At 49.3% G+C, this 25,917-nt stretch overlaps 1 protein-coding gene across 3 annotated transcripts in view; it reads right to left on the reverse strand.

The window, feature by feature from the left end:
• The window catches only part of NAV1 (neuron navigator 1), a 251,002-nt gene extending 228,322 nt beyond the window's left edge, over positions 1–22,680 (reverse strand). For all 3 annotated transcript variants that reach the window (XR_010024868.1, XM_063113832.1, XM_063113831.1), the window contains exon 1: positions 22,647–22,680. The gene's annotated coding sequence lies outside the window, so the exon portion shown is untranslated. The remainder of the gene's footprint in view (positions 1–22,646) is intronic.
• Between the last annotated feature and the right edge of the window lie 3,237 nt (positions 22,681–25,917).

The raw sequence follows: 25,917 nt of genomic DNA on the forward strand, positions 1-25,917 counted from the left end.
CTGAGATAATATTGTTAAAATTATAGGAGGCCATTGTTTTAGACCAAGCCCGCATTAGGCCCCAACAGACCAGACTTAAAATCAGAATGGAGTCACACTCTGCTAAGTTCCACAGTCACCAAATCCCAATCAAGTTGTGGTCTGACCTTCCCAGAAATCAGGAGAGAGAGATAACAGCCAATTTCCCCGAACAGACCAGTTTAAATCTTCAGTAGGTATGATAATGAAGTTCCTCCTGCTTTAATCCTTACACGCAAAGGATAGCCTGAAGTAACCTGATGTTAACTAATCAGTTATTTTTCCATTGCTCCACGTAAGTAACTTTGTTTTTCTATTTTTTTTTAATCGATGACCGGGCTGGCCCAGGAAAGTAACTTTGAAATGACCAATTTTTGTTCTTCGTTTCTGCTTTCTTCAGACTTTTTCTGTATAAAGCCAACCTCCTCTGTTCGGCTCATTGGAACACTTATTCTGCTTTATGATACGACGTGTTGCCTAATTCTAGAATTGCAATAAAGGCAATTGAGATCTTTAATTAAATTTGCCGTAATTTTGTCCTTTGACAACATTAAGCGAAAAAGCAGAAATACAAAATTGTATGCAGAGTATAATCCCAGTTGCACAGAGACAAACCTGCCTTAAAAAAAAAAAAACAACTAGGGGCCGGCCCATGGCTCACTCGGAAGAGTGTGGTGCTGATAACACCAAGGCCACAGGTTAGGATCCCTATATAGGGATGGCTGGTTAGCTCACTTGGGAGAGCGTGGTGCTGACGACACCAAGTCAAGGGTTAAGATCCCCTTACCAGTCATCTTTAAAAAGAAAAAAAAAAAAAACTAGAAGAAAACGTTAACAGTGTTTGCTTCCGGTGTGAGAGATTATGGCTACTTAAAGCTTTTCTATTTTTCTACGAGGAGCTTTACTAATCAGTAAAAAAACAATTCTAAGGCCGGCCCGTGGCTCACTCAGTAGAGTGCGGTGCTGATAACACCAAGGCCACGGGTTCAGATCCTATATAGGGATGGCCGGTTTGCTCACTGGCTGAGCATGGTGCTGACAACACCAAGCCAAGGGTTGAGATCCCCTTACCGGTCACCTTTATAAAAAACAAAAAACAAAAAACAAAAAAAACAATTCTAGTTAAAATTTATGGGATAAAAGGAACCATGGATGTGAGGATGTGTGCCCTCTGATCCAACAGTCTCATTTCCCAAGGGAAGAAGGGATCTGTGTGTGTCTGTGGGTGGACATGGGGAGAAAGTGCTGTGTGAGTTCTGGGTGGGCCTTGGGGCCTGAGGGACAGGTTGCATTTGGGAGCACTCCTGAGGGAGTTCCCAGCCTGATGAGAGAGACATAGCCCCTGAGGATAACAACCTAAGAGGTTGCAGAGCCCTGAGCAATATCCCTGGGCACCTGTGGAGCTGAGTGGGAGGGCCAGGGGTCGGTGGCAGTGGTGGGCCCAGAGGGAAGCCTTCCTGGAGACAATGGGTCTCAGGCAGGCCTCCGAAGGGACCTGGGATGTGGATGGAGCTGCTGGGTATTCCACGGGGCGTGGGGAGGGGTTCTCAGAGAACAGAGGGAGCAGTAGGACTGCCCCCCAAAATGGACATCAGGACAGTGTGTTCGTGGGGAGGTGCTGGGGGGTGGACGCAGAGTGGAGGGGAGGCCCCCGGAGCCCACAGGAAGGAGTCTGGATGTGATGGGGAGCTCCGTGCTGCGGGGGAAGGAAGAGCTGCCAGGATCTGAAAGAAAGGACCAGCCAGAGCCTGGACATGCAAGAGGTGGCTGCATTTCAAGTTGGTCTTTTAAAGAAAAGTCTGAGAGAGGTGCCTAGGGGCATTTGGGTGTTCATTTGGGTTCATTTCAATGACTGGAGGATGGGAGGTGTCTGGCGCCTCCAGGGATAAAATGCTGGTCTGAAGCCACAAGGCCCCTGGAGGTCAAATCCACCTCATCATGTGGCCTGGGGTCCTGCCTCCAACTGTGTGGGCCTCAGTTTCCCCCAGAGAGGCAGGGGGTAAGTGACAGCCCTTCTATTATCCTTAGGTCTCAGGGGCTCTGCTAATAAAAATGATTGTAAAACGCTTTGCAAATAGCGATGCTGCCTCACAACGAAGGCAATTCTTTCCAACAGAGGGGGTTCAGTTCCTGCAGGGATCTGCTTGGAACCTCTCTGCCCTCCAAAGAAGGGACCCTTCTGTTCCCTTGTGAACTTGGTGAATGCCGCGTCCCCGGGATAGCCATGGGCCGGGCCCTGTGCCCGCTGCTGGCAGCCACCACCGCACAGCACAAGGGAAACTTTGTGTGCCTCCCAGGCCTGGAGTGTGAGCTGCCAAGAGCACGGTCAGCTTCTCCTCTGATGGTGGAGGAAACCGAGGCACAGGAACGGAGAGTGACAACGTGCCCAGCAGAAACCAGGACCTGTACCTTCTTATTTAGAAAAGTGGCATTAACAACTAGCATTTATAAAGCACCACATGGTTTACATAGCAATGATGATAGCAATACATGAATATTTATTGAGCACTTAGTATGTGCCATTTTGCATACATTACCCTTTTTAAAAAAAAAAAATGTATATTTGGTCCTGCCAGCAACCCACTATGATAGGGATCATCAGTATTTCCTGCAAGGGGCAGAATAATGGACCCCAAAGATGCCCATGCCCTAATACTCAGAAGCTGTGGATGTTACCATAAACGGCAAAAGGGTCTTTGCAGATATGATTCAGGTTAATTAAGGACCTGGAGATGGGGAGAGTACCTAGCCTAATCTAATCACATGAATCCTTAAAAGCTGAGAATCTTTCCAAGTTGCAAAGAATCAGACAGACGGCAGCGCGAGAAGGGTCTGACCTGCTGTTGCTGGCTTCAAAGAAGCCACAAATCAGACAATGAGGGTGGCCTCTAGAAGGAAAAAGCAAGGGAGCAGACTCTCCCCCGGAGTCTCCAGAGGGGAACGCAGCCCTGCTGACACCTTGATTTTAGCCTCGTCATCCCCTGTCAGACTTCTGACCGACAGAGCTGTAAGAAAATAAACTTGTGTGGCCTTCAGCCACTAAGTTTGTGGTAATTTGTCATAGTAGGGTAGAAAATGAATCTGTTCCCTTTTCATAGGTAAAGACATTGAGGGTGAGAAAGGTTCCTTTCACAAAAATGAGCTGACTCCCCGCAGCGAGCTGGACCCCTGCTGGGGCTGAGCAGCCTCCGGGGCTGGGAATCTGGATGCCAACCCGCGCTGCCTGCCTGCAAGCTCCTGCTTCTCACCGCTCCAGCACCCTGCCTGCCGCAGCCTGTCACGCATTACCTCATTCTAACTTTACAACATAGGAATCGATGCCCTGATATGCAGATGAGGAAACTGAGGCTCAGAGAAGAGGGGTGTCAGTCACAGAGCCCCAGGTGGCCACATCAGGTCTAGAGCATCTGATTCCAGATTTGGGGTTCCTCCTCACTTCAGGTGTGGGGGTGTCCTGGGGGTTCACTTTGCTGCGTCTGTGGCACCTGAAGTAGACTTTTGGGGATCCACCACCCCACCAAGCAATATTTTTGGGATAGAAATCTCATATGCTTTTCCCCTGGCCCAGTTCTAACATCTTCTCCCAGGCCGGGCTACACCCAAGAAAAACATGTTGTCTCAATGACAACCCATGGGGGTGGGTGGATGCCTCCTCGGCCATCTGGGCTGGGTCCTGGAGTCTGGAGGGGCTGTGTCCCGAAGACAAATGTTTCCTGCTGCTGCAGACGCACAGGAGGAGTGCGACCAGGAGCAGCAAGCCCCGGCTCACACTACCAGCTTGCTAAGCGTCTGCACCCTCTGACTATCCTGTCACATCCTAATTAGTCTGTTGCTACCCTCTCCCCTCCACATCTTCCCTTAGGATGTCACCATCAGACTGGGATAGCTCAATCAGAGGGCCTAGGCCATCCTTAACACTCGTCACTGTCCATTCTGGCAGAAATGGTCTCCTAACCACGTCCCATGCTTGACCTCACTGAAACCCCACCACCCAGGGCTGTTATCATCCCCACTTTTCAGAATAGGAAACCGATGCTCAGACAGATTGGCTGCTGCGTCCAACATCATCCAGGGTCTGGACAAAGGCGTCTGACTTCAGAGCCCACCTCCCTTCCTGGCAACTTGCTGGTTCCCAACTGACAAACTGTAGACAGGACCTGCCCCACCCCTTCCTACCAGTGCACCTCCAGCCACCCCAGCCCACGAGAGAGAACCAACAGCTTAAGAGTACCCCCTGAGCAAAACAGAAAGAGATGGCCGTGTTCTGCTTTGGAACATTCCCAGAATGACCTGCTTACTGTGATGCTTTAAGCTCCACCTGGGGGGAAGTTTGGAGCTTTTGGAAGTCAGTTTTACAAAGCGGTCAGTCCTGCTAGGATCCTTTCAGTCCTTTCCTGCTGAGATGCGCTGTGCCCAAGGTGAGGGACCACTGCCCACCCAGGCCTGGCCCACCAGCCCCGTCTCAGGCCTCAGGCGGCCCAGCTGCCAAGAGGTTGCTGAGATGGAAGGGTGAGTCATGGAGGCTGGAATCCGAAGCCTTCCAGGCCTTCACCCATCCCAGCCAACTCTGCATCTGCCCTCCAGATGTCTCCACTTCAGAAAAACCTTCTGCCAACAAGGACCCAATGTCAGGGGGCATATTTGACCTTAGAAAAATACCTTCGGAGCCTACCAGGTGCCCTCCTTGGCCAGTTAATGATTCTCAAACCTAATTGGCCCTACTTCTTGGGTGCCTTTGTCCCAACCATTGGAAATCTTATGCCACAATAGTGCTTACTCCCTGAGGGCTCTGAACATGGGATTCTGATGGAGGAAACAGAGCCCCTACCTTCAGAGCTCCCATTCTGATGGGCAAGGCATAGTCCCTAACCTCATGGAGGCCCCAGGATGTGGGAGAAATACAGCCCTTGCCCTCGAGTAAATCCCAAACTGATGGAGGAGACAGAGCCCTACCCTGAGGGAGCCTACAGTCTAATAGGGGAAACCATCTCTGTCCAATGTCTCGGGAGAAAGGACTCCAAAGAAAAACTTAGAAACATGGACGCTGGAAGGTGAAAGAAACTGTTATTGAGTGCCTACCATGTGCCAGGGGCTATACAGGTTTAATCTTCTTTAATACCCACAATCACCTCATTTGCAGTCAAGGAGACAAAAGCACCATGGTTAGTGACCCAGCTAGTAAGTAGCAGAACCAGGATTCAAACTCAGCTCTGTGCACCTCCCACACCATTTTGCATAACACCATGTATGATGGGGGCAGATTAGTTTACTTTCTTTTTCCATGTCATGCTTTAGGCTGGGAGCTAGCTCTTTTTCCTATTGCAAATCACAATATTAAAAATTCTCGCAATATTAAAATTACTACATTTAAGACAACTTCATTCACTGACCATTTCCCACTGTCCCAGCAGCAAGAGGGACTGCCAACCCTGTCCCTTTAAAACAAAGAGAAGGACTCACAACAGAGTCCCAGTCCTCCACTAGCAGGGGTCCTGCCCATATAAACTCACTGTAGCCAAGGCAGGGGCTCTTTGGGGTCTCAGGGAGAGAGGGTTCAGAGTGCCCAAGTCTCACCCCAGGTCGACCCTAAGCCAGTCACTGGATGAGTGCACTGCTCAGGACCTCTGGAAAGAATAGTGGTGGGCGCACAACAGGAAAGCCTGTGGTGGTGGGAAATGCAACAGAAATGCTGACTACGTTCCCCGAGCCCACAGTCTGCTTTGTGGCGCCCAGCAGCCTGGTCTTCCCATCATCGTGCTGGAGCCTTGGGAGGCCTCGACTCATGGCACAGATCCACAGACCCCAAAGCTTTCTGTGGCTCCTCTGTCCCAGGGAAGGGGCTCTGTAGAGAGAGGAGACAAAGATGCTGCCATGTGGCAAGAGAGATCCAGAATTGTAGAGATATTGGTTTCTTTCCATGGGAACAGTGACTTGGGCCTTGAGGGAATAGGAGACAGGATTTCCTTCAATCTCTGCCCCTCAGAGCCTGCTACAGGTCAGGGGCCAGGCAAGGAACCCAGGGTCCAATGTCAATCCCAGCTCCTCTTCTGCTTTGCTCTGGAGTGTGTCATTTTCCTTGGCATCCCAAAGCACCCAGGTTCAGGGTCACTGGCCCAGGTTGGTCAACGCTAGACCAGTAGTGGTTTGGGATCTTTAATGGGCAAGTTCTCATGGCCTGGCAGGAGGGTTATGCTGCTGATGGAGAAAAGGTTGGCCCTGGCTAAGGGCCTCATAACCCAAAAGGGAGGAGATGCCAGAAGAAGAATCCAGGCTGGAAAATCATTGACCTCTTGCCAACCAATTGCATCCTAGCCTGCACCATATCCTTATCACCCAAGATACTTAAGGGGCTTTACATCCTAAAAAATGAAGCCTAAAGGGGAGAAAGCAAGAATCTTATTTTTTGGTGGAGAGAGGGCTGATTTGTAGTAGATGGAACCAAAATCAAGAATAAAAGACTTTTTTTTTTTTTTTGGTGGCTAGCCGGTAGGGCGATATGAACCCCTGACCTTGGTGTTATCAACACCACACTCCAGCCCTAGGAATAAGAGACCTTTTTGATAACACCCAGTAAGCTGGAGGCAAATGCAACACAGAGGGAGACAAACACAGCCCTGCTCTCCCAGGCCACTGAATTTCCTTGACTGCTCTACATGGTGCAGTGCAGGGCTGACCAAGCCTGAGCCTCCCACCCCCAGACTTTCTTCCAGTCTGGAGAGGAGGGGATATGTGTGCGTGAGGAGCCTACTTCCCCAGCCCTGAAGATGCAGAGTTGCCAGCTGTTGGCTCAGGAGAGGAGGGCGTGGGGATCAGGCTGGGTTCCGCTGGGCAATTGCACCCTCTCGTGGTAGCACTAGTGAGGTACAAGGACATGCAGACAAAGGGCGAACCAGATTGCTGTCTGCCTTTCCCAGAATTCCTCTAGAGCCTTTATTAAGCACCTATTGGCAGATGGCTCTGGGCCCTGCTCAAAGACAAGTGGACAGACAGCGTGCTGTTCTTAAGGCCTTCTAAATGACACCCACCCAGGAGAGAGGCGGCTGATCCCTCCACAGGTCCGGGCTAACAGGCCTTCCCTCCCCTTACACTCCAGCAATTAGTCCTTGAATGAGCAAACCTGCTTCCCTCTGCCCCCACACACGGCACCTCTGCCATCCTTGGGCCCAAAGCATGCTTCCCATCTCCCTCCACACCCTGCTCCCAGCTCTTCTTGCCTAAGAAGCTGCTGTGGATTGAAAGTCCACCCCTAATTCATTGAAGTTTGATTCCCATTATAACAGTGTTGAAAAGTGGGCCTTAGGTGATTGGATTGTGTGACTGTGCCCTTGTGAATGGATCAATCCATTCATGAAGTAATGGGCTGATGGTTTAATGGGTTGTCATGGGCATGGTTCTGATGGCTTTATAAGGACTGAGAGTGAGGTTAGTTTCTTTTGCTCGTGCCATTCTCCCCCTGGCCACCCCAGGACTCTGTAGGGAGTCCCCACTAAGAAGACCCTCACCAGATGCGCCCCCTGGACTGTGGACTTCCCAGCCTCCAAAACTGTAAGAAATAAATTTCATTTCTTTATAAATTACCCAGTTACAGGTATTTTGTTACAAGCAACAGAAACAGACTTACACAGAAGCCAACTCTGCCTAAGGGCCCTCAGCCTCCCGCACCCCACGCAAAGGCTTAAAAGCTGCAGCTGTTGAAGACTCACTGTTCTCGAAGGTTTCTGTCCATGTGTCAGTCTCCCGTGTCGGATCCTCCAGTCTCTCCAAATGGACTGGGAGCTTCCCAAGGGCAGGGAACATTTACTAAGAACCTCTTTCGTGCCAGGGCCTATATAACCACAATCTCACTGAAGCCTCTCAGCAAGACTGTTAGGACCATAAATAACCCCCAGTTTATAGAGAGGAAACTCAGGTTACGCAAGGTCAAGTGACTTACCCAAGAGCTATGATCTGTTTAACAACAACCACTTTCCACATGCATGACACCAGGCTAAGTGTTTTATATGTGTTATCTCATTGAATCCTCATGAGCTAGGTTATCCAATGAACTAGGTTAATGTTATCCCCATTTTACAGATGAAGACATGGAGACATTTGGGGGATAAATAACAGGTACAAAGTCACACAGCTAGAAAGTGGCAGAAGGATAGAAACCAGTCTGTCTCACCCTTATTCTTATCCCTGTATTTTGGGGGGGTGGGGTGCAGCAGGACCCTCTTTCCTGCTCCTCCAAGCCCTCACACAGGGCTCCACACCCACTCAGACACTGCCCAGCACACAGACAGCTTCTCTTCCCATGGCCCCTGAGGAGTCCTTTTGCCCTTCTACAGCAAACTCTAGAAACTACCTATGGATGCATCCTGCCTGTTTCTCTTCATCCTTTCCACGCTTATTGGAGCAAAACCCACATATGACATTTCTCAGCATAGTTACTGGGGACTAGATCCCAGCCAGCTATTCCTGGGCTTATTCTTTCTAGTCTAAGTGGTATGGGCAAGCTGGTCCTCAGTAAACCTACCTGAAAACTGGGAAGATCAAGAAATATCCCCTAGCATTTGATTACCAGCAGAAGAAGCTGCTAATTTGGAGGTTGTAGTTAAGTGTGCTGGAGGTGTCTGGGTGATTTCCAATCTTAGTTCCCTCTGACTTTAACTCAGGGGAACTTCTGAGGCCATAGTGCAGCTTTGTAAGTGATCTCCCCATAGAGAGCAAAAGTTTTGAAACCAAGCCCTAATGGAGGACCCTATGTCACTGCACATGTGTTTGGGCACACAAGCATCAGGGCATGTCTGATTGCTGTTCTGAGGCCTGGGCTGAGGGACACTGGACAAGCACATGCCCCAACCTTCTGTCTTTCTTCCAAAATCACTATGCACCATTTCACAAAAGGGAGAGTAGAGGCTGAAATTTGCCCAGGCCCTCACTGGGCGCCAGGATGCTGCCTTGAGTACTAATCGCCACCCACCCTGGCTGAATGATGGGGTTGAAATGAGGCATTTCAACATCACTGTGGGTGGTGCGGGAATGCGAAGGAATCTCAACTTGACACCAAAGCAGACTTCTCGGGCTCCTGACAGAAATGGCAGCCCCTTTCATCTAGCCCGCTCCAGCCCTTACTGGGGGCCCTGTGGTCTGGCAGGATGGTGGAAGGCTGGGAACTCAGGGCCCCCAGTCCCCAGCTGACTCCTCATCTGCACCAGAGACGAGCCTGCTGGTCTGAGCTGTTGCTGTGATATTTGCCACTGCAGAAACCTCAGCAGAATCAAGCCTCTGTTCTTACACGGGAAGACTACTGATTTTCTAGGGATCCTCAGTGAGATGGCAATTGAGACCCTAACATGTTGTCAACACAGGCATGGAAGGACAGCGCTCTCTGCTGGTCAGGAGAGGGGCAGTTCTCTAGAGGGGTCCCAGGGACAGGATCAGAGTGTCTGTGGAGACCATAGGGGCTGCTCCTTAGACCTCAGCTGGTGGCCCAGGTTGGACAAAGGATAGGCTAAAAGCAGAGGGAAAGAGTCCAGGTATTTCTTACCTCCTGCCTGGAAGACCCCGTAACTCCCTTCCCTACACTCCCATTCTTTGCCTCGCTGAATTCCTACAAGCCCAGGAGGAGGAATTCACCCTCCCAGAAGGTCTTTCCTGCCCTTCACTGGTTACAATCCTCTACAATCCCCCCCTGCCCTGAGCTGCCTCTATTGTGTTTATTACAACCGGGGTATAAACGTTGGCTTGCTGACCAGACCATTTTTTTAATGAAGGAACCTGTACTGCTTGTCCTTAGCACCTAGCACGGTCCTAAGTTGTGGCAAATGTTTAGTGAATGAATGAACGGATCACTGAATTAATGAATGTGGCCCTTTCAATCCTCTCTCTGGGACCCGAAATCCTACGTCTCTCAGCCCAAACCCCTCTCAGGCCTTCTCCACTGGCTGTTCTTATGGGGTCTTGAATGGCAGAACCATAAACCAGCCCAAAGCTGGCACTAAACCTGCCCGTTGATCCGCTGCTAGCTGCCTTCAGAGCACCTTCCCTCCAGCGCCCAGGAACGCATGTGGCTCCTGCATCCCCGCTCTCCCTTTCCTGTTTCTGGACTCTCTTTCGGAAACACCTTTTTCCTGCCCCATCAAGCTGCTGTGTTTCCTGCACAGGAAAATGGCCTTTTGATTCAGGGTGCTATTTATAGCAGGCCTCCCTCCTTCTAGTCCTCACCAAGGTGGGAGACAATGGCACCAGGGGTTGGGATGGAGGATGCTTGGGACTTTCCAGGCTCCCAGCCACCAGGAGAAGAAGGCTAAATACCCAAATAAGGGGCAGAACCTAGAGGAAGCATCTTCTGATCCCCAAACTGGGTCTGTCTCCTGGCTCCCCCACACCTGCTAGTGGCCTCAGAGCTCTCCCAGGTCCCCAGACTCAAAACCTCAGAACCTTAGAGGCAAAGAGTTATGGGATTTACATCTGGAGGAGCCCTTAGAGATCAAACTTTGCAGACGAGGAAACTAAGATCTTGAGAGGAGAAGAGATTTGAATGAGGTCACATAGAAAATTAAAAGCAGGTCCACTGGCTAAAATCACAAGTCCCCTGATACTTTGCCTAACACATAACAATTACAAAGGATTACCTCCTTCAACCTTCTGAGGCAGGTGGTGTGTTATGGGTTGAATTGTGTCACCAAAAAAGAGGGTTGAAGTGCTAACTCTCAGTATCTCAGAATGTGCCATGTTTTGGAAATAGGGTCACCGCAGACGTAATTATTAAAGATGAGGTCATACTGGAGTAGAGCAGGACCCTAATTCAACATGACGGGTGTACTCATAAGAAGAGGGAAATCTGGACACAGACACACACAGAGGGATACTGTGAAGCCTGCAGGGGGAAGACTGCCATGTAACAACAGAGGCAGAAATTGGAGGGAAGCATCTGCAAACCAGGGAATGCCAAGGATTGTCAGCAAACACCAGAAGCTAGAGAGGCAGGGAAGGATCCTCTGCGACAGGTTTCAGAGGGAGTATGACCCTGCTGACACCTTGATTTTGGACTTCTAGCCTCCAGAACGGAGACAATAAATTTCTGCTGTTTTAAGCCACCCAGTTAGAATTACTTTGTCACGGCAGTCCCAGCAAACTGATCCATGGAATTAAATTTTATCCATTTGACAGATGAGGATTCCAAGACTAAGGCAGGTTCAATGCATTACCCAGGCTAGTGCTCTTCCAAACTGCACGCCTTTTTGACTCTCCTCTCTATTGTGTCCCTCCCATGTTCCACAGCCATCGAGTCCCACTGGGTTTTCCTTTGTAAAAATATCTCTCCCCCACACACATCTCCTTTCCTTTCCCAGCAGGGCCGCCCTAGCTCATGCATTCCATGTCAGGAATGTGACAACAGAGCTGCTGGCCCAGCTCTCCCTCTTCCAAGCCATTAGTTTATTCAACACCTCTTTATCAAATTTCCACTGTGTGCCAGGCTCCATGCTATGTGCTGGCTTCCCGTCGGTGGACAGAACAGACGTGGTCCCTGCCACTTGGACCTTACTCCTGTTGAAATGCTGCTTTATCATGTCACCTCCCTGCTCTGGGCCTCTGTGTCTTCTTAACACCTACAGGCTTAAGTCCTGCTCTTGCTCCTTTACTTCCCACATGCAGGGCTAGACACTGCTGCCTGTGGACACCTGCCGGCTCAATTCGGGTCAGAGAGAGAACATTCTATCTTATGGGGAAACCAGGGGCCCCTCTACCAATGATCTGAACTCCCCGGCTCTGGGAGGTAAAGGTGGCTCCCAGTCCAGGAAGAGAAGAGAGGCACTACAGCCTCTTACGGGAAGTCACAGAAATGGGGAAGAGGTCTGGGAACAAAGAAGGGGCCACTGTGAAGCCTTCAAAGATTCTAATAATGGAGGCTGGCCGGTTAGCGCAGCTGGTTAGAGCACAGCCTTGTAACACCAAAGTCAAGGGTTCGGATCTCCATACTGGCCAGCCACCATTTAAACAAACAAACAAACAAACAGAAAAACAAAGATTCCAATAAGGACTTACTGGCTTATCTTAATTTTCAAAACCCTGGCAGATACCCTGTTGATGCTTGATAAATGGGAATCCGAGAGTGATTAAAGGAATCTAAAGGGTTCCCCATAAACAAACTGTGATACAGTCATACATCAGAGATTAAAAGGAACATGGATGAATCTCAAAAATATTATGTTGAGCCAAGAAGCCAGACACAAAATAGAACCTATCACATAATTCCAGTTATATGAAGTTCAAGAACAGGCAGAACTAATCTATGGTGATACGAATCAGAACAGTGAAACAGTGGCTGGGCGGGGGTATGCTGATGGGAGGGACAGGAGGGTAACTGTGGGCTGATGGAAATGTTCTATATCTAGATGGGGGTGTGGGTTACACAGGTGTATTCATTTGTCCAGAATGGGTCAACCTGGACATTTAAGATCTGTGCATTCCACAGTTAGTGAATTATAACTCAATAAAAATAGAATAGAACAGAACTAAGGAGAAGAGAAAAGGAATCCCTCCCTCTTCGTTGGAGGGAGAGGCTGCTGCAGAACTCAGGGGTGGGGGAAAGAGGGTAGGTTGGGGGCATGGCGGCTGAAGGTTAATAGACCATCACATTTTCTTCTGCTCATCTCTCTAGACCTGCAATGTTGCTGAAGCTCTGCTCAGTCCCTCGGCTGGGTTTAGGCAGCAGCCCAGGTTTTCCTTCACAGCGGCAGATGGGCACAAATAGAGCAGGCAGCCCTGGCCCACGGGCCACCGCGCACAGGCTTTGTGAGTCAGCCCTTCGCCTCAGGGGCATCCAGGCTAAGTCCTCCCTGGTGTCCTATTGCCATAGAGACAGCCCCAGCTTGTATTTTGGCCCACGAGCCTTGGGTTCATCATTTTAAATCTCCCACTTTCCATATACTTTCCCTCAGTCACATCTGCGACTCCTCCTTTGGAAGCCAGTGCTATTTATAATGCCCTGGAAACACAGCCTGGGCCAGATAATAGGCGGGCTTTGCGAAACAAAACCCCAGACCACTGCACTCCCCCGCACTCCCTAGAGACCTGCAGTCTGGAGCCCAATGGGACCCAGAGGGACCATAGATCTTAGAGCCGGCACCGCAGACGACCCTCCCAGCCCTCCATCTGACCCTCAGGCAGGGAAATATTCCCCCCTGTCTGGCACATAAATACCCCTTTGGGGATAAATCCACCCAGAAATGTAGCCTGCAGGGCTGGGAGCTGAGTGTTAGAGGCATCCGCAGCCTAGCTCAGTCACTTTGCCGTCCCACATGTACCCTCAGCAGAGCAAGTATTTATACCAGGGGGTGCAGTGAGCCACGAAGGTGTCCATCAAGGACGATGAGAATGACCAGCGTGAGCTTTATGTCAGATGGTGTTTGACACCTTTTAGGGCGATCCCCGCAATGCTGTGGGGTAAGTATTATTGTCTCCATTTTACAGAGGAGGAAATTGAAGCTCAGGGAAGTTGTAGGAACCCAGGTCAGGCTGACCCCAGAGCCTGTGCATTTCCTATCATACCACCTGCCTCCGAGGCCCAATGTCAGGGAGAGGCCCAAGAAGCAAGGAGGTGCCCTCTAAGCAAGCCAAGGAAACTCAGCACCAAGGGCACTCCTGTCGGGAGGAGAATGGGGAAGGACATTGATTCCTGCCTGCCCCTCAGCTTAAACAAAGCCCTTAGCCCCCGAGTAATCAATCAGCAAATGTTTCCTGAGCCTCTACTATGTGCCAGGCCCACTACTCTGTGCCAGGACCCAGCCAGGCCACTTCTTGGTTCTAAGCCCTGCTGAGTGTGGGCTTACGGGCTTTCCTCTGCCTTGGGCGGCCTCTCCCAGACTGTATCAGCACACCAGCCCCCACCTGGCATCTGGCCCCAGCCCTGCCATCCCAAACACAGAGGCTTTTATCTGGACTGGATGTGGGTGCTAGAGTGTCACAGTCTCTGGCCAGCTCAGCAGTGGCCCTTCCCACCCACTTCCCACAGCCACCCCAACCATGTGGTCACTTTCCAGGCCTCCCTAATGGCCTCTGATTTCTTTCTGGTCATGGCTAGCAAGAGGAAGTGGGGAGATGACTCAGAGGTATGATGTGGCATCTTTGTGATGACATTTAGTAAGGAGATTGGATATTTAGAGAGAGACTAGACTTCACAGGAGATGTGTAAATTGGGAGAAGCCAGTTTATAAGCTCCAGACCAGCTAAGAAGCAAAAGAGTTTTAATGGGTTGCCAGCCTAACACAGACCTCAATTCACGCACAATGGTTATTTTCAACTCTGATGAGAAAATGAGGAACGGAACTTAAAACATAACACTTTTACATTATTTCTTTGACTAACAGGGTAAAAACAAGCAGGAATGATAAAATTGGAGCTGTACTTTCAAGTAGCTCTTATTGGAAAATAAATCTTAAGGACTTGTCAACATAAATGCAATAGTAAAATTAATTTAAAAACTCAATATGATTTCTGCATTTGTATAACAGACATAGGTCTTGGTTAAGTGCCATGGGCCATTAAAGACACTTCCCACCTGTGCTATATATGGCCCCGGGGGCATATGGTAAAAGGACAAAGATCAGAAGTCAGAAGACCTGGACTCTCCACCAGATTCCCTGACGCTGTGTGGCTTTAGGCAAGTTACTTAGCCTCTCCGAGTCCTGTTTCCATCATCAGTAGAAAGGGAATGTTTGTTCTGTCCACCTCATAGGGTTGCCATGGAGAGTGAACACGATGTTGGATACGAAGTCACTCAGCAAGGATCATACACAGGACAGAGGAGCTTCTACAGTAAAGGCCTAAGGAAGGGCTACGATAAGAAGATGGGATTTGGGTCATGCGACTTCCATCAAGCTTAGCTCTGCCCTCAGCGTCAGGCTAGGACTGCCCCGGAGCGGTGTGGGTCTCAAACACTCACCCAGAGATCCTTTCGGGGGCCACACCTTCACTTATCGCCCCCTACCCCCATTCCCACTACAGAGAGCCCAGGGCCCAGGAGCTTTCTGGGGGTAGTAGAAGAAAATTGAAATTAATCTACATTTAATCAAACATCTGTAAAACATAACATTGTGTCAATGGCTTTGATATTTAAATTTAGTTTTCACAAGACATTTACTGTCTGCCCAGCAACTACAATTAAGTAAACAGCGCTTTGCTTAAAGATTACCAGCAAATGTTATTTACATGGTCTTTTTTTTTTTTTTTTTTTTTTTTTTTTTTAAAAGATGACCGGTAAGGGGATCTTAACCCTTGATTTGGTGTTGTCAGCACCACGCTCACCCAGTGAGCAAACCGGCCATCCGTATATGGGATCCGAACCCGGGGCCTTGGTGTTATCAGCACCGCACTCTCCCGAGTGAGCCACGGGCCGGCCCATTTACATGGTCTTGACTATGTAAATACTGTTCAATACCAGCCTCACAGGGTCTTGTCTCTATCTCACTTTTCTCATCTATAAAATGGGGACAGCTTAATATGTCCTGACACCTGATAAGACCTGGTGAAGAGAATAAGGAATGTGCATGATGTAAGATTTTTTACCAACATAACATCTTATTTTTCTATAATTATTATATGACATGCAGCATGGAGTGGCAGTAATGGTTCGTACGGGCTGGCCAGTTAGCTCGCTTGGAGAGCAGGGTGCTGGGAACACCAAGGTCAAGGGCTTGGATCCCCATACCAGCCAGCCGCCAAAAACAAAACAAAACAAAACAAAAAGTAAAAATAATGACTCATACTGTCTGGGCAACTTAGATAACTCTCTGAATTGCAATTTCTTCAGCAGTAAGATGGAGGGAACACTAATCGTTGTAAACCTATCTCACTAAGTCGTCGTAAAGATTAAATGAAATGATATAAATTAAGTACTCCTCACCCAGCGCATCACTACCCCAATTTAAGGGATTATGTCCTAATTTCCCTCCTCCTAGGAGAGAAAACTTCAGTTTAGGCCTCAACACAGCAGGCTGTGGACCGAGAAAAGTGCACAGCACCCTCTAAAGCGCATTTGGGGAACAACTGGGAAATTTGATAACTATGGCCCAAGTGTTAAATTTTCTGTTAAATCCTATATTACTGGGTGTGATTATGTTACTGTGGTTATGTAGCAGAATGTCCTTGTTCTTAGAAAACAATGCTGGAATATTTAGGGGTAAGTGTCATGATGTCAACAAATTATTTTCAAATGGCTCAGAAAAATTTTACTGTATGCATGTATGTGCATGTATGTGGAGAGAGCACAGTGTAGCAACATGTTAACAATGAATGTCTCTAGAATGAATGTACTAGTCTTTCACCTTCTCTACTGATTTGACAGTCTTCAAAATAAAACCTTGTTGGGGAAAGCTTGCAACATTGGAAAGCACCTTAACTGTCATGTAGCCCTTTCCCTGCCCCTGGGAACTAGGTGTGGGCCCTGACTATGCAACTTCCACAGTTCCCCCCAGGGAGGTAGTGGCGAGCTCTGCTGATGTCTTCTTAAAGTTCCTTGGTAAAGCTGGCCATGCCCGGAAGGTGATGGAGACCACAAAGGTCTGGGGGCCAACGGACAGAACACAGTGCTGCAGGGGTGCCCCATGCAGTCCAGCCCTCCTTCTGGAGCTTTAGGGAAGGAGGGCAAGGGGACCCTACAGAACTGTCCCAGATGAGAGACAAGGCAGCAGCTGCTGAGTTTTGGTCCTGGCTGAGGCTCCTTAGCTGTGTGTCCCATCAGCTGTCTCTCCTTTGTTAAAAGGAAAGCAGGAAGAGAGCAGTTGGTATCTTGGCACTACCCAGAATCCAGATATTCCTTCCCTGTCAACTCAATTATCTGCACCAATGAACTGGGAAAAAAGGCACTGGTAATTGACTTTTGCAATAACTTATTGAGGACCTATTCTGTGCTATGCTTGAAGTCTACAAAAAAATTAGATAAGACCACAACAAAATGAAACCACTCAACCACAAACAGTAAAAAGCATAAGATATAGTCAGACTCTTTTTTTTAATGTCTTCATTTATCCCTTCCTAGATCTCCCAGTTCTCAGGTTTTCTGGAGCAATCTGCAAATTGGAAAAAAAAAAAAAAAAATCTGCCTTGTCTAACTGATAATAGGTGATCTGCCTGTGGAAGACCTGTTCAGTAAGCTCATAACTGGAGTGCTGCATTTCATTCTGGACACGGAGATAAATCATAGCTTGTTCTAAGGGTGATGAGTATAAAGAGGAGGGTAAAGGAGGGGGACATCTGGCATATACTGAGCACACACATTGAGTGTCCCAAGGACTGGGTCAGGTCTTGCATACTCTCGCTTGATTTATGCAGTCGCTCTCTGAGTGTACTTCCCAAACTTGCCAGATCACAGGAATCACTGTGGCAGGTGTGTGTGTGTGTGTGCGCGTGTGTGTGTGTGTGTGCGTGTGTGCGTGTGTGTGTGTGTGTTTGGGGGGGAGGGGAGGCACAAGGAGGTTAAGATCAGGCAAATTGGGAAACATTGTCCCGTCAGTAAGGAATTTTCATTCCACTTTTCCTGGGGGAAGAAACTGAGTCTCTAAAAGGTTCCATGGCCTACCCAAGGTCACACAGGAATAATGATGCCAATGTGGAGGACACAATTTCAATTGCCAGTATGTGCTGTATACTCATCATGTGCTTAAGACTTTACGTGCAAAGTCAAGATTCGAAACTTGACTCTAAGTTTCAAACCATTTTGTGGTTCAGAATCTTGCTATTATCTCATACATCTTCCCTGAAAATACCTGAGGACACACCCCAATGAAGGTCTGAAGAAAATAGGGCTGCTGAGAGCAGAGAGGAAAAGATGGGGACAGGCACATGGTAGCTGTTTCCAATTATTGAAAGGCTGACACTTTGCAGGCAATTACACTTATTGTGCATGACTTATTTTGAATTCCCCCCACTTTATTTGGGGATGCATTTTGGTGAAGCCCACTAACTTCTGGTATCTTTCATCAATAGGTGAGAGTCAAACCCGTGACCTATTAATGCAAGGAGAAACTCTGAAAGACAGAGCTGCCCAAATACAGAATGAGATGATTTCAACACACTGGTGTTGGGAGTTACCCAGCAACAGGTGTGGCCAACCTGGATGGCTCCTGGTGGGGATGTTTAAGAGGGAACTAATATATCTGGGGGGAAAAATAGCTACATGACACTTTAGGGTCTTTCCCACTTTGAAAGTTTAATTCTACTTAAGTTGGCATTTACTCTAGTTACAAATGGATTTTAACATCAGGGAAGGGATGTAAAGTGGGTCAGTACTACTGACCAGATGCGGAGGGAACCATGTCCTGAAAGCTGCTACCAGTCAGGGGGTCCAGGTAGTAAATCAGCTCAACCATTGAGTAGTTCTAACCCTTACAGTGCATCAAAATCATCTAGGGAGCTTTTTAAAAATGACAGAAACTGGATCTGCATTCCAAACCAAACGAATCTGAATCTCTGGGGATGGGCCCAGGAATCAGTAATTTTTGAAAGCTCCCCAGGTGATGTTAATGTGCAACCAAGATTGAAAAGCACCGAGCTAGAGGAAAATAGGTCTTGGTGCCCTCTGAGCTCACGATCTACAGGAATGAGTTATACGAGCCAGCCCCACCTCTGTCATGGGGGAAGTTGTTGAGAGATGGTTTTGGAAGACTGGAAGATAGGGCCCTTTCACCCTTTAATGTCTTGAAGCCCTGACTTCTCTAGTTATTAAGAAATATTTACAAATTCATAGAGAATGGTGATTGCCAGGGCCTGAGGAGAAGAGAAATAAGCAGTTATTCTTTAATGGGTACAGAGTTTTAGTTTGGGAAGACAAAGTTCCGGAGATGGCTGGCGTTGACAGTCACACAACAATGTGAATGTATTTAACGCCACTGAACTGTACACTTAAAAATGGTTAAAATGGGGAATTTTATGTTATGTGTATATTTACCATAATAAAGAATGTTCAAATGTTTAAAGTACAGTAATTATAAAAAATACATAATTAACATGCCTCAACCCAACCAACTGTAGAATGTTAGCACTTTGTCCAATTGTATTGCCTTTTTAAATAAAAGAAATGAAATTTTGGGGATAAAGAAAAAAAAAAAAAAAAACTTTCAGAGGGATTTATCCCAGGAATGCAAAGGGAGGTTCAACATGAGAAAACAATCAATGTAATGCACGCGGCCTTGTACTGAGAGTTCTAGCAAGAACAATTAGGCAAGAAAAAGAAATAAAAAGCATCCAAATTGAAAAGAAAGGAGTGAAACTATCTCTATTTGTGGTTGACAAAATCCTATATCTAGAAAATCCCAGATAATCCATATACAAAAAAGCTACTAGAGCAAATAAAGAAGGGTATAAGATCAACGCACAAAATCAGTTGTGTTACTATACACCAGCAATGGACAATCCAAAAAGGAAATTAGGAAACAATTCCATTTATGAAAGCTTTCAGGACATGGGAGGATTGGACATTAGAATCGTCTTGGAGTCCTTTGAAGTGGAAACATCTTGTTATTAACGGTCCCTGGTGGAGGCACAGGCATCAGTGCCTTTAATTTTTCATGCATATTAGTGCATCTCATATTAAAATTAAGTAGAGCAAATAGATCTGATGGGGGTGGTCGTGAACACTGCACAGGACATGTGTAAGAACCTGAACCACAGCCACGGGCGGGTCAGAGCAGGCTGGGTCTCAGCCATTCTGCCTCCCTTCACATCTCAAGAGTCACAGGAAACCGGGAAGCAAAATCCCAGGCCCCTCAGAGGAAGTCAGATCTGAGTCAGCCTTCCTAGGGGGTTGAGGGGACAGATGAGGCCCAGGAAACTGTTTGCTGGGGAGTGTGTTTTTCACTTGAAAAGTTGGTGGCTTGTTTTTTTTGTTTTTAAATTGAAGGAGGAACTAAAAGTGTTGTAATTATTTTGTGTGTGTGTGACCAGGGGCCAGAAAAATGAAGTGTTTGCCAAGTGTTGCCACATTTCTTAGCTCTCCATGTTCCAGAGACTCTGGAAGCTGGTAGTTGGTTCCGTCACAAAGACAGCTCTCCTTACCCCTCATTATGTTTCTGTTCCTCTCTCTTGTGAACAGCTAAGTAACATCTGCTGAAATTGGATGGAAACACTAGGGAGAAAAAAATTCTGAGTGCAAGGAGATGATTTGCTCCAAGGGAACGAGCCCTGCACTGGGAACCAGAAGACCTGGGCTCTGAGCTGGCTTCTGCGGCACCCCAGCTGCGTGGCTGTGAGCCCAGCCCTTCCCTTCAGTGGGCCTCTATTCTGGTTTGTAAAGGGGAGAAGGGCAGGGCGGCGGTTGGGCGGGGTGGTGATCCCTTTGACTTTGGCATTCCAGTTTTTCTTAAAGGCCAAACCCTTTAAGAATTCAAAGGAACTTTAAAAAAGAAGTGATATTAATCGAAAATGGAAAGATGAAAAGAGACAAATTTGAAAAGATGGACGGAAGACTTTTCTAATTTCAGGTCACTCTTTTCTACTGGGCCAAAGTTGAGCTGATACCAGGGACTCACATGGACTCAGGAGGGGGCCAGATCAGGCAAGGGAAGGGGAAGTAGCATTCTTGTTTTCGGTTTCCTCAGGCCAAGGCTTGCCAAGGAAGCCAGATCCCAGAAAAGGCCCAAATGCTTAAAGCTTGCCCAGTTATCTGTGGGCAAGTCAACCTCATTATGAACCACATTTTGCTGGAGGGGTGGGGGGGAGGGGGCGAGCACAAATCAAACAACTCTCAAAGAATGAATAAATGGGCACTTGAGTTAGATGAGAGGCCTCTGGGGTACTTAGATTTTTTTTTTCCCCCAAATTTTATTAATTCGGCAAACATTTATAAAGTGCCTATTGTGCGGGCTGGCCGGTTAGCTCAGTCGGTTAGAGCACGGTGCTGATAACACCAAGGCCTAGGGTTTGACCCCTGTACCAACTAGCTGCCAAATAAATAAGTAAATAAATAAATAAAGTGCCTATTGTGTGCTGGGTGTTGTGGGTGGTCAGATAGGGTGTTTGGCTGGAGGGCATTCACAGGCAAGTGCACAAATATGCAAATGTCTAAAATACAGGGGTACTTCAAAAAGTTCACGAGAAATTTTGTTTTATCTTTTAATTACTTTTTTCCACACTCGTACAAAGCAAAACATAAGACCCACTCCAAGAGAATTCAGATAAATTGCTGGAAGAGTTCCGATTAGGGACTGCTCTCAACCTGGGAAATTCAGGAAATGGACCCTAGAGGCTAGAGCACAGAGCTGAAAAACCTTCTCTATTCTGCCAGCAGCAGTAATTTTCCCTGATTCCATTTTACAGAAGTGAAAACCAGGGCAGAGAGGTGAAGAATTATTTGCTCTCTGATCATCTAGGTAGTTAGCAATACAGCCTGACAGAGAACTATAAACTGATTGAGAACTTCCCCTAGAAACTAGCAGTGAAAACACCTACCACTATAAAGTTCATCTTAGAGAATGAAATCCATAGTTACAACCTTTTCCCTCTGTCTCTCTTCCCAGGTTAAACCCAAAGACACACCAACCAAAATTCAAAGCAGGATTTTAAAAATTCATAAGCAAACTAGAGTCACATGTATGTTTGGCCTGAAGCTAGACAAGGTCTCTGGAGTGACAGCTCCACCTACTTGGGGAGGCATTTCTTTGTGTGAAGTCCTCTTGCCCATTATAAGCCAGTTATAGGGGAGGAGGAACAAGCGATAGCCCAGGAGGTGAAAACCCAGGCGAGCCCTGCGAATTTGCAGAGCGAACGTGGCCACGGGCTTCTCAGCATTGAATTTGAACGAGCCAATGGTGTCCCAACCATTGAAACAGGAAGCCAGATAAACAGCGTGTTATCAAGGGGGGATCCTCGCTTCCCTTAAGCCGGCGCCAGCTGCGCCCTGTGACTGTCCTAACAAAGTCCCATTGACTCGCCAGCTGATTTTCCTGTGTTCGGCTCCGGGGACAAGGAACCCTCTCTGCTGGGTGGCCACCCCCACCACTCTTGTCCTTCCCGGTTTCCCTGTCTCCCTTCTGCAGACTTGGCTGATTCCTTATCCTCTGACCAGTTTTTATCTGCTCTGAAAGATCAGAAAGGACCCCCAGGGGCCCAGCACCGGGCGCCCCCAGGTGAGCTCCCCGTGTTCGCCCCACCTCTCCTTTCTCCTGCGTCCCCTCCCAGACGCACTGGGCTGGCGCCAGACGGGACAGCCTGAGGGAGACCGACGGGAGGACGCTCCTCAGCGCATTCTGGGGGCCCGGTAAGGTCACCTGCCCCAGCTGTCCCACTCGCTCCTGCTGGGACGGGAGAAGAGTTCACTGGCTGCTTCTAAGGAAGGGACAGACGATGTAGGCAGCGCGCGCGCGTCTCTGATTGTAAGATCCCAACGCGCTTTAAACTGCAGGTATTTCACAGGCAGGGAAACTGAGGCTGGGAAGGGTTGGAGTTGGGAGCCCCTGGAGAGTCACCTCAGAAATCAGACGCGCAGCCCCGTAGGCACTTCCAGGCACACACCTTCCCGGGAAGCCGCTGGCGTCTCAGCTGTTCTTCTAGCGCCCCTCCCGCACCAAGGTCACCTCCCCCCGGAGCTCGGTCCCGCAAGTGGGAAGCCGCAGACCCTCGGCTCCGCCACCGCCTCGCGTGCCACTCACCGGCTCGCCTGCCCTGCCGGGCTCCGGGTCCGGGCCGCCGCCGCCGCCGCTGCCGCCGCGCACAGTCGCGCATCCCCCGGAGCAGCGCCGGTCCGGGCGCCCGCCCCTCGCGGTCGGAAAGTTTCCCGGGGGCTCCCCGGGCTGATCGGCCCCTCGCACGAGTCTCGGCGTCCGCCGCGCGCCTGGGACCCAGGCCTCGCTCTAGGACGGCCGCCGGCCCCGGCCCCACGACGCGGAGGGAGGCGGCATCCTGAACAAAGTGCCGTCCCCGGAGCCCGGCGGGGCGGAGCCTCGTGACCCGCTGCCCCGGGCACACGCCGGCTGCCTCCGCGGCGGGTCCGGGGAGGGGAGCGCCCGGCGGCCGGGGGGCGGAGGCGTGTGTCCCTTCCAGACTTTGTCACTGGAAAGCTATTCCCGTAACCCTTTCCTGCCTCGGCCTTCCCGCCCCGCCTCCCCGCCCGCCGCAGAAAGGCGGCTGCTCTGTGGCGGGGCTGGGGCCGCGAGCTGGCAGGGCAGGAAACCTTTGCACAATCGAGCCTTTCCTCTGCCCGGGGACCCGCCGCCACCACTTCCAGGTCGGGATCCCTCCCTCCCCCACACACGTCCTCCGGCTGCTTCTGCCGGTTCGGCAGTTCTTTGGGAGAAGGGGACAGACGGATCGGCCAGCCTCCCTGCCCAGCCCCGAGCTCCGGCCACCCCTTTCCTCCCTCTCTGTACCTCTCTAAAGGGTCACGCCGTCTGAGCTGGGTCTCTTGGGTGCTGAGGAGAGGGGAGGCCTCGGAAGTGGGCGGCAAATAGTAAGTGCTCAGTAAACTAAGTGACTTCGCCCCTACCTTCGTGACCCTGCCGCTACCCCTCCTCCTTCCAGGGACCTGGGAGTGGGAGGAGAGGGAAGAAGAGGGGAGAGGAAATGACAAGGCCTGGGAGAGTGAATGCTAGGAGGTCCTCAGCCAGAACCTAAAGCAACCTCTCTGCACTGCCAGGAGTCCACCCGCCCAACCCCCTCTTGCAGTCTCCCACCCTGACTCCTGGCCTGGGGGCTTCCAGGCTGTGCAGGAAGAGGGCAGTAGGAAATCAGGTGGCCTCTGCTTCTGGAGCAGGCTTCCAGCTACGTAGGAGAAAGGGAGTAGCTGTGGCCAAGGACCCAGCAGATGGGGATCAGACACATCTCCAACTCCAGCCAACAAACACGAGGCCTGATTTACTTCCAGGGCAATGGAGTTGGAAGTTGGAGGGTTGAGGGATAAAACTGCTTACTCCCTGGGAGGTCTCAGAACTCTGCCAGCAAAATCAGCCGGGGTGAGCAGAGTCAGGATGAGAGCAGGGGAGTCCTGCCTGAACCCCCTACCCAGTCAGGCCACGGTGGCTGTGAACATAAGGGGAGAAAAGGGGACACTAGACAGTGGACATTCAAGAAGTTCCTGATTGATTACGGAAATGGATTTTTATATAAGTTATGTCCATGAAAGGAATAAATTATCTTTTGGGGGCAGGGGGCGTGACCCCTGAGATGAGCCCTTTGCCCAGTGTATAATGGCTAAAAATGTGAGCTCTTAGGGCACAACACCTGGATTCAAATCCAGGCTCTGCTATTTACTAGCCATGGGAACTTGAATGAATTCTTTCACCTCTGACTACCACAGTTTCTTCATCTACAAAATGGGATAATAATAGTTCCTATCTCATAAGATTTTGGGAGGATTAAATGAGATTGCATAGGTGACACATTTAGAATAGTGCTTGGCACATAGTAAATACTCAAAAAACACTGGCTATTATTTTGATCTTGGAGTCCTAGATTCAATCTGGCGTTCGGTGATGTGCTAACTGGAATCCTTTTTGGCTCTTCACAGTCCCCTCAGCCTGCAAAGGGGAGCCTGGTTCTTCAAGGAGCACTGTTCTTTCCCAAGTGCACGTAGGGTGGGGCTGGTTGAGCTTCTTGGCCCTCCTAGGCCCAGGGACCAAGGACCACACAGTAGGCATGCAAATGGGTATCAGAGACTGAACTGCCCCCGACTCATTGTGAGGCTGGAGGCAGGGCCCCCATCCACATTGGTAATGTTGGCATGGTGTTATTCCTTGGGTACTACCCAGAATGGAAAAGAAGGCCAAAGATATAATTTTGTAAGGGTCAAATCTCTTCTCCCAGTGCAGAGGATCAATATTTCTCTCCCATTTATGAGTGGCTGGTCATTCAAGGCCTCTCTGACCCAGCTCTAAATGTCCCAGTCACAAACTTCCAACAGCAAACTTGTACATGTAGATAAACCTAATAGCACGTGGACGAGTTAGGGAAGGGAGGGGAGTAAACGGGCCGGTCTGGGTAGGGTGACAGGCAGGGGATATGAAGGCCACTAAAAGAAAGTTGGTACCACAGAGCGGCGGTGAGGAGAAGCCAGAAGTGAGCATGGATAGAGTGCTGTTTGGGTAAAAACAGGGTCCCCGCCCATTCCAGAAGTGGCCTCTGCCAACTGCCTACTTTGTATTTTTTTTGTCTGAACACAGTGATGACTCAGTTGCTCTGAATTAAGAAAATGGATTTTCCCTAAATAAGAAAATCAATAAGAGGCAAAGGCAAGGGCCTGGCTGTGGGGTGCGGGTGGGGGTGGAGAGAGCCAGAGGGGTGCTGGGGAGTGAAATGGTTGGTGAGTGATGGAGGGAAAGATTCAGGCTCATTGCAGGGGAGGGGATCCTTGGATGGTCTCCTGCAGTGACCCTAATCTCACTCCCTCCATCACTCATCCCCCAAAAGTGGTCCCCCCAGAAGGTGGCCTCTGGGCCCTGCTGACCTCTCACTATGGCTCCTTAAAACCCAACAGTTCCCCTGTTCCCTGTCCTCCATTAGCTTAGAGTCAGTCCTGCTTCGGGGCAGGAGATTGTTAACAAGAGGATTAATGTCAACGTGACAAATGGGTTTTAAAATATCAGCGCAGAAGCTCTTGTCACCCCCATAGTGTCTGAGACCAGGCCTGAGATGAGGTGGGATGAGAGCTTTGGAAGCCGGCAGGAAGCACAGAAAGTGACATTTTCAGCCCCAGCCTGATTCCTCCGGGGGCTCTGCCTATCTTCCTGCCACCTTGAGGTCTGCGGATCAATGCTCATTTGCTTCACCACTTGAGTTATCAATGTGGGACTTTGGAGATTTGAACAGAATCACAGCTCTTGCATTCCTTGTGGCCCACAGGGGGACTGTTTTTACCCTGCTGACTCTCTCGTTCAGGGCTCCCAGAGCAGTTTGTAAGGCCCCTGACAGGGATAGGAAGACAGTACA

The sequence above is a fragment of the Cynocephalus volans genome, chromosome 11, assembly GCF_027409185.1.
Source record: "Cynocephalus volans isolate mCynVol1 chromosome 11, mCynVol1.pri, whole genome shotgun sequence".
Taxonomy (NCBI): domain Eukaryota; kingdom Metazoa; phylum Chordata; class Mammalia; order Dermoptera; family Cynocephalidae; genus Cynocephalus; species Cynocephalus volans.